Consider the following 14,853-nt stretch of genomic DNA (forward strand, 5'->3'; position numbering starts at 1 on the left):
GCACTATGACAACTCGATCTTGTTGGTCCTGACAACAACTTTAATTTAATTTGATGTTCTTTGCTACACAAAATTAAGTACCGGATTTGAAGATAGCTGACTCTATAATGTGCTTTCACAAACTCTTGTTACTTCTGCGTTGGATACATTTTGGAATTTTCCACCATTTAGCAAGGCATATGCTATTTCTGTCACAGAGCAGTTCAGATGCTTCATACTATTCCAGCACCTTTTGGACCTTCACACATTCATTGTTGATGTTGGAAGACAAGGGCATATCTTGTGGAATTAGAGGAGGTAAAAGAATAACTGACTAATGAAATTAAATCAACTGATTTAAGTTAGTTAAAAGACACACCAGCTGGAGCACAAGACATTATCAGTTGGAAATCACAGTATGGGAACGGGATACGATTATCGGTTGAATGCAATAACTATCCCCATTAAATTCCACATAGAGATATATTTCGTAGTTAGTCATAAACATACACACAGCTTGAGATACAGAACAGAACTAAAAACTAACACGGAGGCTCGGCAGAGCAATCAGAGTCAAAAGATGGTGTTAATTGTGGACAATACGACCTGTCGACGCCACAATAGTTTTGACGAGAGGGTGAGTACTGTCGTGCTGCACTTATCAGATGTTGCAGAGTGTTGTTTGGTGAATATCACTAAGGGCCAGAGAGAGAGAGAGAGAGAGAGAGAGAGAGATATGAGTAGTCTAGTCCCAGCACATGAGTGTCTTCAGACAGAATTAACACTTTTAAATAGTTTAATTTACGTACAGGGTGATTATAATTAAAGGTAAACTTTCAAAACGCTGTAGAAATAACACCACTGGTCAGAATGATGTCAAATTGCAACAGAATGTTATCAAAGAAAGGGGAAAACAAATGGCATAAGAAAAAAAAGTGTGAAAATTGATCAATAGATGGTGCTGTGTGTGTCAGAATAGGTAAATGAAAACACCTGTCATGCGCACGACCCACTGAAGACCGTATAAACATGCCGGGTGCACGGCTTTTCCTCCTTTCGCATCTGCGACGTTCGCCGTGACTGTCTCAATGCAGGATCGCACACTGCTTAGAAAGCTGTATTACAGGAATGACGACTGCGCATTACAGGAATGACGACTGCGCACACTTCGCTCTGCAGAAGTTCCAGACACTGAAGGTTTGAAAAAAGGCGTCGGTCCGATGACTGCCGTGGATCTGTAGAAAATGATTCAGAATTTCGAAAAGATGGATTCTTTTGGCCTGCAACCTGGTAGAGTGAGGAAACGAATTGATTCGACGTCAGAAATGCAGGAGGAGATGAATAGTGGTGTGGAAACATGTAGTGCACAGAGAATTACCAAAACATTGGACATACCCATGAGCACAGTGCATAAAATCCTAAGAAACATGCTTCTTTGCTATCCACTCAAAATTACCCACGTGCACGAGTTGCTGCCTGTTGACCTGCCAGCAAAAGAGATTTTGTAGACAGACAAAGCCCACTTCCATCTGACAGAATATGTTGATGGACAGAATTGTCAAATATGGGGAACAGAAAATCCTCACACACAATCAACCGGAACTACTTCATCCTGAAAAGGTCACTGTGTGGTGCGGGTTTACGATATCATTTATCAGAGGGCCAAATTTTTTTGAAGCTCCTGTTACCTGTACCATCACTGGTAAGCGCTATGAGTGTCTTTTGTGCAACCACGTCATTCCATCTCTCCAACAGCATGTATGTGTGGATGGGATCATTTTACGCAAGATGGCACACCTCAACATATTGCAAATGCAGTTAAGCAGCAGCTGCTGAAGGGCCATTTCAGAAATGCTAGAATTATCAGCCGCCATTTCCCTACAGCCTGGCCGTTCCGATCACCCGATCTTAATCCGTGTGACTTCTCTGAGGCTATCTGAAAGACGTGTTCAGTGTTGTGACTGCAAACTTAGCTGCATTGAAGGCACGCATTGTGCAACACATTCTGAACGTGATCCGGAAACACTTTGATCAGTTGTGGAACAGGTTTCTCGGTTTCAACTTGTTGCAGAAAATGGTGGACAGTGTATTGAACATGTTTTGGGCCAGTCACACAGAAATTAATAATCCAATTAGATTTTTATTGATGCTTTTTAGTTTATGGCCTTAGGACAATTAAAAACCGATTTTTCCCATCCAATGTGATATGACCTTGCTGTGGTGGGTGGGCTTGCGTAACTAACAGTATTGCACCTGTACATCCATCCACACTGAGTAGTACAGTTTGTTTAACGTCAAACGTATGCCTTAGGGTTTGTCATATGATTCATTTGTCATTTGTAGTTGACCACTATTAAATTATGATGCTTACAGCGCCATCTATTGCTACATTTTGTAACTATTTATTTTTCTTCTGCCATGCATTCTGCCCCTTCTCCGATAATATTATGTTGCAGTTTGACATCATTCTGACCAGTGGCGTTGTTTCTACAGCAGTTTGCAAGTTTAACTTTAATTGTATTTATTTATAATTATAAACAACATCTGTTACAGCACAAGAACCTTACATACCATTAATTTGAGACTTTTATCCATGACGTTTGCCTTTAATAAATGTTATGGTTGAAAAGGTAGTGATCTGCATGTCATCTCAAAGAGACATAAGCTTATATAACTATGTACAAATGTTCTTGGCTTTAGGAAATGTTCACCGCATAATTAATGTAAGAAATTAATTATGACAGGATCATTCTGATATTTTTAAGAATGAAATTATTTTTAAATGAATCAGCTCTATTTCTGTGTTCCTGGGAATCTGCATTATATTTTGTTCAATGCCTAAAAATGGGTCTAAAACTTCAAATGACCCTTGCAATATTTAAGTTTTTCAGAATATTTGGTCACATTACTGTTATCCGCAGGACATTCACTCTGTTTTTTCAGGTATGAAAATTAATTCGAATCCTCATTTTATAACCAAGAGATGATTAGTTTTAATATAATTTTAAACCTTTGCCTTCAAGTTTTACATTTAGGCTTTGAGATGGCAACTAAATACAACTAAAAATGCCAAACAAAATTGCTAACTGTCATAGGTGGTGTTTTTTTTTTAAGAAATACTGCATCTCACAATGAAGGCCAAGTTCACCTTACTCCAAATCCAACAATGTACAATAACCTCAGAATTCTCATGCTGTGAATGCCATAGCTCTAGGTTTAGTCCCACATTTCAGAAACAGTGGCGTAGCACGCTGTATATTTCAGCCTTTAAGGTTTGTCCACACTGCGACTCTGCGTATAGTACAGTAATATTTTGGTATAGCATTTAGCAATGTTGCAGTGCTGTTGGTTTTACCCATCACTGATGGCTCTCCATCAGTACACACACTGATGACTTTTAGTATAATCTACTACTAAATTTTTGTAGTTTACTTTTTCAAATATTTCCGATCCTCTTGTTTTAGCATGCAGTGTCTCCAGACTGGCAAGATCTTCAAAGACATTAAAATTAACGCCAATTCCAGGTATAAATAGTAAACTGGGCATCATCATGTACATTAGTTGATCTATCCAAAGCTAGAAAACAAAGTACAGTAGCTGAGATATATTCTGAGAGCATTTGTTTCGTCTCTTAACTGGCTGCCTTCATATAGCAGTTTTCTTGCTTTCATTTCAATACCCTTACTACCAATATAGCAAGCAAATATTTGGAGACCAAGCATAACAGTACCTTCCCCATCAGAGAGAATTTATCTTATTTCACCAATGCTAATGAAGATTGATAAGTCACTTATGTCATTGCCAGCTCTACGGAACTTACTTTAGCAAATATAATGTGTCTTTTTCTGGTTCCTTCATTTTTCTAAGTCGCATACTCTTTCTGTACATGAGACCCAAGTGCAAGCTTATTTCTTCCTTGTTAGTCTGGTTTTGTGCTCTGTAGCATCTTCCACAGGGAGAGACTAATTTTATTATTATCATTTTAGTCAGTCGAGACATACACACGAATGATTACAAAATGTATGTATCCATACAGTGTCAAAAACTGTATACATCAGTGGTATTTGCGCATCCATTTTATAATATTTACAACAGCTGTAATCGTCAAAACAGTGTCTGTTTCTTAAGACATGCATGCGTGTCCGAAGGACATTGGAATGTAATATACAGACACTGTACAAATACTGGCATTATGTAAATCAAATATAATTTCTCTCAAGCATAATTCCTGGAATTGTGTGGTATTACAAACCACTCCAGAGGAGTGATACGTGATCCTTTCCTACAGTTGACTCATTTTTAGCTGCAAGGGGTGATCTGTGATAAGAGGTGAGAGAAGATAAGCTTCTTCGCCAAGATCGCTAATAATAACCTTTATTTTCGATAACCAGTTTTGGTAATTAGTGTTATCGTCTTCAGGTCTGGAAGGCATTTATATGTGTAACTATATACTAAGTAGTTGTAATAAACAGTTATCAATAATAAAGCTATTATTAGCGAGTTTGGCAAAGAAGTTTATCTTCTGTAATCTAGTATCCCTATCCATTATTATCGAGGAATGATGTGAATGACAGGCATAAAATAATTTATTGTAGAGGAGAGTACAAATACTGTGTGGATCTGTTAATTATTTGCATGTGTAGAGAACCATGTCAAGGGACAATATATGTCTTCGAGATCGGATGGTGATCGCAGTAACACAGAAAGGAAGTACCTGTACAGAGGTTAATACATCAGTTCCTAGCACTATCGGCCTAATCTGGATAACTATAAAGTCCTTGGAAAACACTTATTTTTGAAAAGAGTTAAATTGTTGATCTGAAAACTGAAATTTGCTTGAGATTATTCAGTCATCCTTGTATAGATGTGAATGTAGAGGTTTCATGTTGGACATTATGATTTGACAGAAGTTTGATGTTATCCATTTGATTTTGTACACATTTGAGTACAATATATATGGATTATAAATATGAAAGGCAGCCTTAGACAAGGCCGCTATTGAGCAACTAAGACATAATGAAAAAACAATATTAAATAAATCACGTCCCACATCCAACAAAATGGAACACTAAAATCACCAGAGTTCTTTCCCATATCTTCCAATGTTTCCACAGTTCATATCTAAATGTCGATATCATTCAAATCAGAGTCTGTGAAATTAACCAGCAAATCACATGCATGTAAACTTTTAGAAAAATTATGCAGTTTCCACTGGTGTCACATTTTTCACAATTTATCTTTGTAAGATTGAGATAGTTAACTGGATTTCACATTACTGTGGAAACTCCAGGACCTGCTCAAAGACAGTTCTTGTCAGCCATATATGAATGGAACACAATGAATATTAATTCGGATTTTTACTCCACCAATGTCATTTACAGGGTGTTTCAAAAATGACCGGTATATTTGAAACGGCAATAAAAACTAAACGAGCAGCGATAGAAATACACCGTTTGTTGCAATATGCTTGGGACAACAGTACATTTTCAGGCAGACAAACTTTCGAAATTACAGTAGTTACAATTTTCAACAACAGATGGCGCTGCGGTCTGGGAAACTCTATAGTACGATATTTTCCACATATCCACCATGCGTAGCAATAATATGGCGTAGTCTCTGAATGAAATTACCCGAAACCTTTGACAACGTGTCTGGCGGAATGGCTTCACATGCAGATGAGATGTACTGCTTCAGCTGTTCAATTGTTTCTGGATTCTGGCGGTACACCTGGTCTTTCAAGTGTCCCCACAGAAAGAAGTCACAGGGGTTCATGTCTGGCGAATAGGGAGGCCAATCCACGCCGCCTCCTGTATGTTTCCGACAGCCCAAAGCAATCACACGATCATCGAAATATTCGTTCAGGAAATTAAAGACGTCGGCCGTGCGATGTGGCCGGGCACCATCTTGCATAAACCACGAGGTGTTCGCAGTGTCGTCTAAGGCAGTTTGTACCGCCACAAATTCACGAAGAATGTCCAGATAGCGTGATGCAGTAATCGTTTCGGATCTGAAAAAATGGGCCAATGATTCCTTTGGAAGAAATGGCGGCCCAGACCAGTACTTTTTGAGGATGCAGGGACGATGGGACTGCAACATGGGGCTTTTTGGTTCCCCATATGCGCTAGTTCTGTTTATTGACGAATCCATCCGGGTAAAAATAAGCTTCGTCAGTAAACCAAATGCTGTCCACATGCATATCGCCGTCATCAATCCTGTGCACTATATCGTTAGCGAATGTCTCTCGTGCAGCAATGGTAGCGGCGCTGAGGGGTTGTCGCGTTTGAATTTTGTACGGATAGAGGTGTAAACTCTGGCGCAGGAGACGATACGTGGACGTTGGCGTCATTTGGACCGCAGCTGCAACACGGCGAACGGAAACCCGAGGCCGCTGCTGGATCGCCAGCTGCACTAGCTGCGCGTTGCCCTCTGTGGTTGCCGTACGCGGTCGCCCTACCTTTCCAGCACGTTCATCCGTCACGTTCCCAGTCCGTTGAAATTTTTCAAACAGACCCTTTATTGTATCGCTTTTCGGTCCTTTGGTTACATTAAACCTCCGTTGAAAACTTCGTCTTGTTGCAACAACACTGTGTTCTAGGCGGTGGAATTCCAACACCAGAAAAATCCTCTGTTCTAAGGAATAAACCATGTTGTCTACAGCACACTTGCACGTTGTGAACAGCACACGCTTACAGCAGAAAGACGACGTACAGAATGGCGCACCCACAGACTGCATTGTCTTCTATATCTTTCACATCACTTGCAGCGCCATCTGTTGTTGAAAATTGTAACTACTGTAATTTCGAAAGTTTGTCCGCCTGAAAATGTACTGTTGTCCCATGCATATTGCAACAAATGGTGTATTTCTATCGCTGCTCGTTTAGTTTTTATTGCCGTTTCAAATATACCAGTCATTTTTGAAACACCCTGCACCAGTACCACAAAAAGGACTGATAAGTATGTCCATCTCCAAGTTGTTAGCAGCCGTACAAAAAACTGAACCTTTATTCCCTTAATATTGTACAGTCACTGAAGAACAGATTTTAAGTTAAAAGACTACATGAATGAACCAAATTTTATTTTTGGTGTCAGAAATGAAGAGAGAGAAATGTACTGAAGGTATGTTACCCCTGTCCAACCCTGTGTAGTGTAATGGTAATGCTGACTGCGATGAATATAATGGATAAATTACTGCCTATGGGTTGATCATCGTAACACTAAAGGTGTCAATGAATGTGGAAAGGTGTTGCACTAACTACTGCACTGTGTTCGTCATTTAAAATCTTGTCATTACAACAAATTCCAGTAAGGTGGCAAACACCAGAAACCAGCAGAACTATCACTCAGGCATAACCTACGAGGGGTGTTTGAAAAGTCCGTGCAAAGTCCGAGAGATACACACCAAGTTTCAGCCTTATTGGTCTATTTCTTTGTGTTTGGCATTCGTGTGAATCAAGGAAGTTGAGTGATTGTCAAAAAATGGACAAAAAAGAATTTCATGTTGTGATTAAAAATTACTTTATGAAAGGCAAAACGCCTCAGGATACTAAAGAAAAGCTTGATAAACATTACGGTGACTCTGTACCTTTGATTACAACAGTTCATAAGTGGTATCAAAATTTTCGGAGTGATGCTGAACGTTCTGGACGCCCTGTGGAGGTTACGACTCCAGAAATCATTGATAAAATCCATGATATGGTGATGGATGACAGAAGAGTTATGCTGCGTGAGATTGCTAGTACTGTGGGCATCTCGTGTGAAGGGGTACATAATATTTTGCATAAACATTTGGACACGAGAAAGCAATCCGCAAGTTGGGTTCCATGACTGCTCACGCTTGACCAAATATGGAATCATGTGAAATGTTGCAAGGATGGTTTGCAGTTGTTCAGGAAGAATCCGCAGGACTTGAAGCATCATTTTGTCACTGTGGATGAAACATGGATACATTTCTATACTCCTGATACCAAACAACAATCTAAACAATGGGTTACCAAGGGAGAGTCTGCGCCAAATAAGACGAAGACCATTCCTTCAGCCGGAAAGATTATGGCGACTGTCTTTTGGGATTTGCAAGGGATAGTCCTCATCGACTATCTCTAAAAGAGATAAACTATTACAGGTGCATATTATTCATTGTTCTTGGACCACTTGAAAACCAAGCTGCAAGAAAAACGCCGGCGATTGGACCGCAAAAAAGTTCTTTTCTATCGCGACAATGCACCAGCACACACCTCAGCAGTTGTAGTCGCAAAATTAATGGAAGTAGGATTCCAGCTCATTTCACATCCCCCCTATTCTCCAGACTTTGCTCCCTCGGACTAGTATTTGTTCCCCAATTTGAAGAAATGGCTGGTGGGACAAAGATTTTATTCAAACGAGGAGGTGATTGCAGCAACTAATAGCTATTTTACACACTTGGACAATTCCTATTATTAGGAAGGGATCTACAAATTAGAACAGCATTGGACAAAGTGTATAAGTCTAAAAGGAGACTGTGTCGAAAAATAAAAAAGGTTTACCCTGAACACGTAAGTAGTGTTTATTTTTGCACGGACTTTTCAAACGCCCCTCATGCTACTGTAATAAGAGGAGGCACCACAACCCTGATTGCAAGTCAGATAAGACGTTGCTCTCCAGCTGAGGTTGCTAACACACGCTTGTTCAGTAGTGTCCCTCTTGGAAATAGCCGATTCCGTTCCTGGCGGGGGAAGAATGTTTGGTAAACTCTAAACACCAGCCCAATAAGAATGTTGGAGTAAGCTTTGACTACATGCCCCTCGTATGTTAGTCACCACCCATACTGTTCTTACCATCTAAGCACTCACAGGTCAGAAGACACCAAAATGTCTAATTTAGAATGAAGTTTTATGCACTGCACATAAATAATTTTATCTTGATGCAGTAAGTTATTCCATTGTAACTCGTGCTTTGTAAAAGTGTATTTCTTTCCAATTTGTGTGATATGTAAGGGCGACATTTGACAGTGCGTGTTACTGTACACACTACACTTTACAATACATGTGACAGTCAGTGATCACGAAAACATCCACCATTCAGTGATGCAGACAGTTCTATGCATTGTATGAAAAGGAAAATAATTGCATGTTCCTTGTCAGCAACATCTGGAGAAACAAGCAATATCAAATACGGAGTTCAAAACCCAAAAGTGAAAAGGTGTCAGGTACCTGCTGACAAGCTCCACAATTATCACCATCCTCAAACCTACACATCTGTGGTAATTACCGTGGCATATACTTGCTCTCTCTGTGTGGTAACATTGTCGCTAGAATTTAAACAATGCAAAGTTCAGGTTGGAATATCAACAATATTATGGCAGAGAGCTGCTCAAAAAGCAGGTGAGACGATGTGAAATGAGAGAAGGTGATATAGTTGGGTGCAGGGTGAGGGGGCTGTAGGTCACAATTGGTTGAGACCGAGATATTTTGGGAACAGAGACACTGTTGTAAAGATAACTCCCATCTGCGCAGTTCAGACAAGCTGGAGGGGAGGACACAGATGGGCCGGGTTGTGAAGGAGCCATAAAAATTAAGCATGTTGTGTTCAGCTGCATGTTGTGACACAGAGTAGTCAAATTTGCTCTTGGCCCCAGTTTGGCAGTGGCCATTCATCCTGGTGGACAGATGGTTGGTAATTGTACCAATATAAAAAGCTGCGCAATGATTGTAGCAGAGCTGTTGTGTGACACGACTGCCTTCAGAGGTGGCCCAGCTTTTAACGGAGTACGACTGGCCAGTGACAGGACGAACAGAAAATGTGTGGTAGGTGGATCGGTCAGGTCTCGCGCCAGGACATTCTGCAGGAATATGATCCCTGTAACAGGGGATTAGGATTGGCACAGGGACGGACTAGGTTGTTGTCGAGTTTGGATGCCCGACAGAAAACCACTTCGGGAGGGGCAGAAAGGATCTCGCATACGATGTCCATTTAAGGTCGTGGTGATAAATAAAGCCCTGATGAAAGATGTGGTTCAGTTGTTCGAGTCGAGGGTGGTACTGGGTGACAAAGGGGATGCTCACTTGCAGCTTATTATTGGGTGTGGTAGGAAGATTGAGGGCGTGTGTGAAAATTTACAGCTTATGTCCATCCAAATGTTGATTGAGTATTGTGTAAGAATTCGAAGTAGATTGTTCAGGAACTTTTCGAGAGTTTTGGTAAAAATGTTTCCCGTGCATGATTGTACATAAATACTTCTGTATCATATATATTAAAAAATATGTAACCTATGTCCATCCACGTGTATATCTGAGTACTGTGTAAAAATTGAAAGTAAATCAGTCAATAACTTCCTGAGATTTTTGGTAACAATATTTAACACTGTCCTTTCTTTGTATAATAGTAGAGATTTTAAATATATATTTATATACATGGTGGGGCAGATGAAAGTGGCCCAGAGAGCAGAGTTCCAGGGTGCAAAGAAACAAATCACTAATGAGACTATAGCAGAAAGTGCACACCATTCATCTCTTGGCACTTTGGAGCCCCGGTCAGCAAGTGGCTGAAGGCAGATTGAAGCTGGACCGCTGGAGTTGCTGCAGTTCTGGAAGACTTTGAGGGTTGTTGCAATACACCTCGGACCTGAGAGCTCTCTACACCAAGTAACCACACACTGACAGATTAGGTGACCAGGGTGGCCAGCCAGCTAGGGCCTCGACCAGAATGACCTCTTAACAACACTGCCAGATGTGAAGGCCGTGTAAATGTGCTCCAAAGTTCGGCCGGGTGCACGGGCAGTTGCTCCATCCTATTGGCTGTAACTGCAGGTCTTTTACTCCTCTGTTAACGGTGCGACAAATAGTTTCAAAATGTTGACAACATAATGCACCGAAGTCGGCACCTGACGAAAGGAGATGGGACCGCTAATGCGGCACGCAGGCACTGAACACCAGACACCAACATCCTGAGTGCAATAGTGTTTGTGAAATTTGTTAGCATTCTCCACTGCCCAGAACCTGTGATTCTGTAAGCTGACATAACTACCCTTATCTCAGTGAGCAGCCACTCACAAAGCTAGCGGCATTGAGGAGCATCTACTGATTGTAATGCACGAACAACACACACTCAAAAAGAGGGATGCACGTGCAGGTCCAGGTGGAGCATTTGTCCGCACGATCGACACGATATGCGAGTCTCTCGAGACGGGCATCGGGTCGATTTGGTAGTATTTTCTTGTGAACTGCAGCCACATTTTCTGGAGTTTGGGCATGCTTTGGAATGCTTTTTGACTCGCTCAGAACAGATCGTGTCTGATGCCGTTTTCAGACTAAGCATTGCAAGGCACTCTCTGCTGGCACTTAGACACGGAACAACTGATCGCACCACTTCCACTACTTTGCTGTCACATAACTTTCCATAACGAATGCCCACTGCTTAAGTGTGAGCACCGTCGTCCCCTTTGCACTGCTCCACTCACACTGACATAGCCGGCACTACGCTCTGAACCAGTGCGGATCGAGCGGCGGGCACACACACGGTGTGCGTATCGTGGGGTGTTGTTATATGCACACATTCGTGCTCCATCGTATACACTCCTCTGGCCCACTATGTAACATATATATTAAAACAAGATGTAGCCTATGTCTGTACAAATATTTATTACAGTATCATGTAAGGATTTGAAGTAAACTAGTCACAAACTCGTCGACGTTTTTGGTGAAAATGTTAAAGAACGACTTGTCTTCATGCAGTACTGTCGATGATTTTCTTCTTTTTAGTCTTGTGTGCGTGTAATTTTTCAATTCCTTTCAAACATTTTGATGAGATTACAACAAGGACATGTGGTACAGTGCAGTTTCTCTTCAACCGATATATTGCTTGCTTCTATGTATATCTCACAATAAGACTGTCATTATAAAAATTTAGAGGGATTCAGCTCACACAGAGGCTTTTCAGGAACATTCCTTTATGCGAACCATTCACGACTGAAACAGAGATGGCGGAAATGGTAGTGGTACACAAAGTACCCTCTGCCACACACCTCAAAATGAAGTGATTTAATATCGCATTGTCATCCAGTTCTGAACTATACTGAAAGTCAGAAGTCTCTAGTACATCTGAAAATTAGTTTAAAATCCACTGCAACATTCATACCAGACACACAACGAAGCACCGAATACAAACGTAAAATAAAAACTCTGATACGCTAATGTTCATATGTACAACGCCCCTTTGTTGGAAGAGAGCTGTTCGGAAAGCAAGTTTCAATGCTGTCTGGTGCATGAGGGAGACTGACTTCAGCACAACCGTGTCACTCTACTATGTACGAGTCTGGCAGTGCAGTGAAAATGTTATTCTACCGTCGTTAGCACCGTAACTGTGTTTTGCAGTACTTACTTTCCAAATAGCCCCCATGTGATATTTAGGACAAGAACCAAGAATCTACAAAGCCATGTAGAAGAACACTTCCAGAAAATTATTTCACTTATTTCAAATTTCACATAATTCATGACCAAATACTAGTAGTGTTTTGATTTGTGAATATTAAGTAATGGTGACAAAGAAAAACTAATAATTCATCAAATACACAGCACTAGCTATTCTGAATTATTTAGTATCTCTGAATTTCCTCTCTCAAAAAGAGAGAGAGAGAGAGAGAGAGAGAGAGAGAGAGAGAGAGAGAGAGAGATATGATGAAGGTACTATCTGAAAGAAGCTGCATAAATATTCAGTCAGATCTGGATAAGATTTCAAAGTGGTGCAATGATTGGAGACTTGCTCTAAATGTTCAGAAATTTAAAACCATACACATCACAAAACAAAAAAAAGCAGTATCCTATGACTATAATATCAATGAATCACTAATGCAATCGGCAAACTCTTACAAATACCTGGTTGTAACACTCTGTAGGGATACACACAGGTTCAGTCATGGGTGAAGCAGGTGGTAGACTTCGGTTTATTGGTAAAGTACTGGGGCAGGCTAATCAGTTTACAAAGGAGACTGCTTACAAATCACTTCTGCAACAGATTCTAAAATATTGCTCAAGTGTGTGGGACCTGTATCAAATAGTACTAACTAGGGATATTTAACGTATACAGAGCAGCGCAAATGGTTACAGGTTTGTTTAATCTGTGGGAGAGTGTCACAGAGATACTGAAGGAACTGAACTGGAGGACTCTTGAAAACAGATGTAAACTATCCCGAGAAAATCTATTAACCAGCTTTAAATGATTACTCCAGGAATATACAAAACCCCCTGTATATTGCTCACAGAGAGATCACGAGGACAGGATTAGAGTAATTACTGACACACACACACACACACACACACACACACACACACACACACACACACACACACACTTTCTTCCCGCTCCCCATATGTGAGTGGAACAGGAAGAAAACCTAATAACTGGGATGTATCCTCTACTGTGCACCTCACGGTGGTTGGCAGAGGAAAGGTGTAATGTACATGCAGGACAACATATATCTTATTAAAATCTCCAAACCATTAATACAAAAACATCTAAGCATTTAAAACAAACAGTTGTGAGCATACAGATTTTTTGTGGAATTAAATAGTATATTTTCCCTTTAAAAGTCAGAAAACTTCGAAATTCTATATCCTCATTTATAAATGAGTAAACAACTTGTTAATTAATGTTATTTTGAAAAATATAGCTTTCAATTAATGTGCAAGTGCATATTTTTATACATACGATATTATGTGGTAGGGCAAATATTTGATTTGCTTTCCATTATTTGCTTCGGATACACCTCGTGCGGTTTGGAGAAGTTTGAGTAAGCCAGCAGATGCTTCCCGTCACAGTAAGCACTTGCACATCACAGAACTTCCACCACTGCACAGTCTGGTTAAGGGGAGTGTCAGAATATGTGATATGAAGAGCCGTCAATTGAGAATACACTCGAGAATGTAAATATATAAACTCTTGCGAAAAATACGTCAGCTTGTTTTAGTGTAATGATACCTCTGCTCGGGGAATATACCTGTTGTGGTTGCATAATCCAAATGAAAGTTAATTCAAGAGTAAGGAAGAATAATGTGTAATTAATACTTCAAGATTAAAACTGAACTAATACATATAAATTAGTTTTTGCCACCCAGAACCCTCTCACAGTGAGTATGTATTTGTGGATTATGACCTGTTGTAACCTCTTAAATCACTACTCCACACACAGATGTACAAGAAAAGACATCTTTAAGCAAGTAAATACAATTATCAGGTGTAACAATACACTATGCAGCAATACAGTGCATTCACAAATGTCACAGAATAACTGTGACATATTACACATATGAAATGAAATGATACTTACAAATTCTGCAAAACAACTTGGCACCACAGGACTTCCACAGTGAGAGACTTTCTCATTAGGTCCTTTAGCTACAAGCTGGTGTCTTTCTGCTGTCCAACTTGGGCTAGGATCCGCAACATCTTCATCTTCATAATTTGTCTTCGTTTTGGAAGGACAAGACCGAGCGTAAGTGTGATCAGACAGGTAGAAGGCGTGCTCGTGTGCAGTTTCCTTCACATTGTCTACAATAAGAAAATTAAACATATAAATTTTTTTTTTTTTTTTTTTTTTTTTTTTGGGGGGGGGGGGGGGGGGGGGGGATCACCAAATAAAGTTTGTGGTTAATGAACTGGTGCTGTCAACTTGCGGAGATTCAAACCTTGAGGAATGAGCGAAGGATGACATAACTAAACAATACGAAATTATTACTGTACTGAAACAAAAACCAACAAACGGATGGGACTATAACTGTAACAGGTGGATATATTAATATTAAGGCCTTCAAAAAATCAAAAACAACCACACAACAAGAATAAAGACTAACTGGAGGACACGGGGATAACTACTGGATGCAGAATGCACTGTTGCACCACAACCTT

At 40.2% G+C, this 14,853-nt stretch overlaps 1 protein-coding gene across 1 annotated transcript in view; it reads right to left on the bottom strand.

The window, feature by feature from the left end:
- LOC126426412 (uncharacterized) overlaps positions 1–14,381 on the bottom strand; it is a 163,590-nt gene extending 149,209 nt beyond the window's left edge. Inside the window, exon 1 of the mRNA XM_050088332.1 lies at positions 14,276–14,381. The gene's annotated coding sequence lies outside the window, so the exon portion shown is untranslated. The remainder of the gene's footprint in view (positions 1–14,275) is intronic.
- Between the last annotated feature and the right edge of the window lie 472 nt (positions 14,382–14,853).

The sequence above is a fragment of the Schistocerca serialis genome, chromosome 11, assembly GCF_023864345.2.
Source record: "Schistocerca serialis cubense isolate TAMUIC-IGC-003099 chromosome 11, iqSchSeri2.2, whole genome shotgun sequence".
Lineage (NCBI taxonomy): Eukaryota > Metazoa > Arthropoda > Insecta > Orthoptera > Acrididae > Schistocerca > Schistocerca serialis.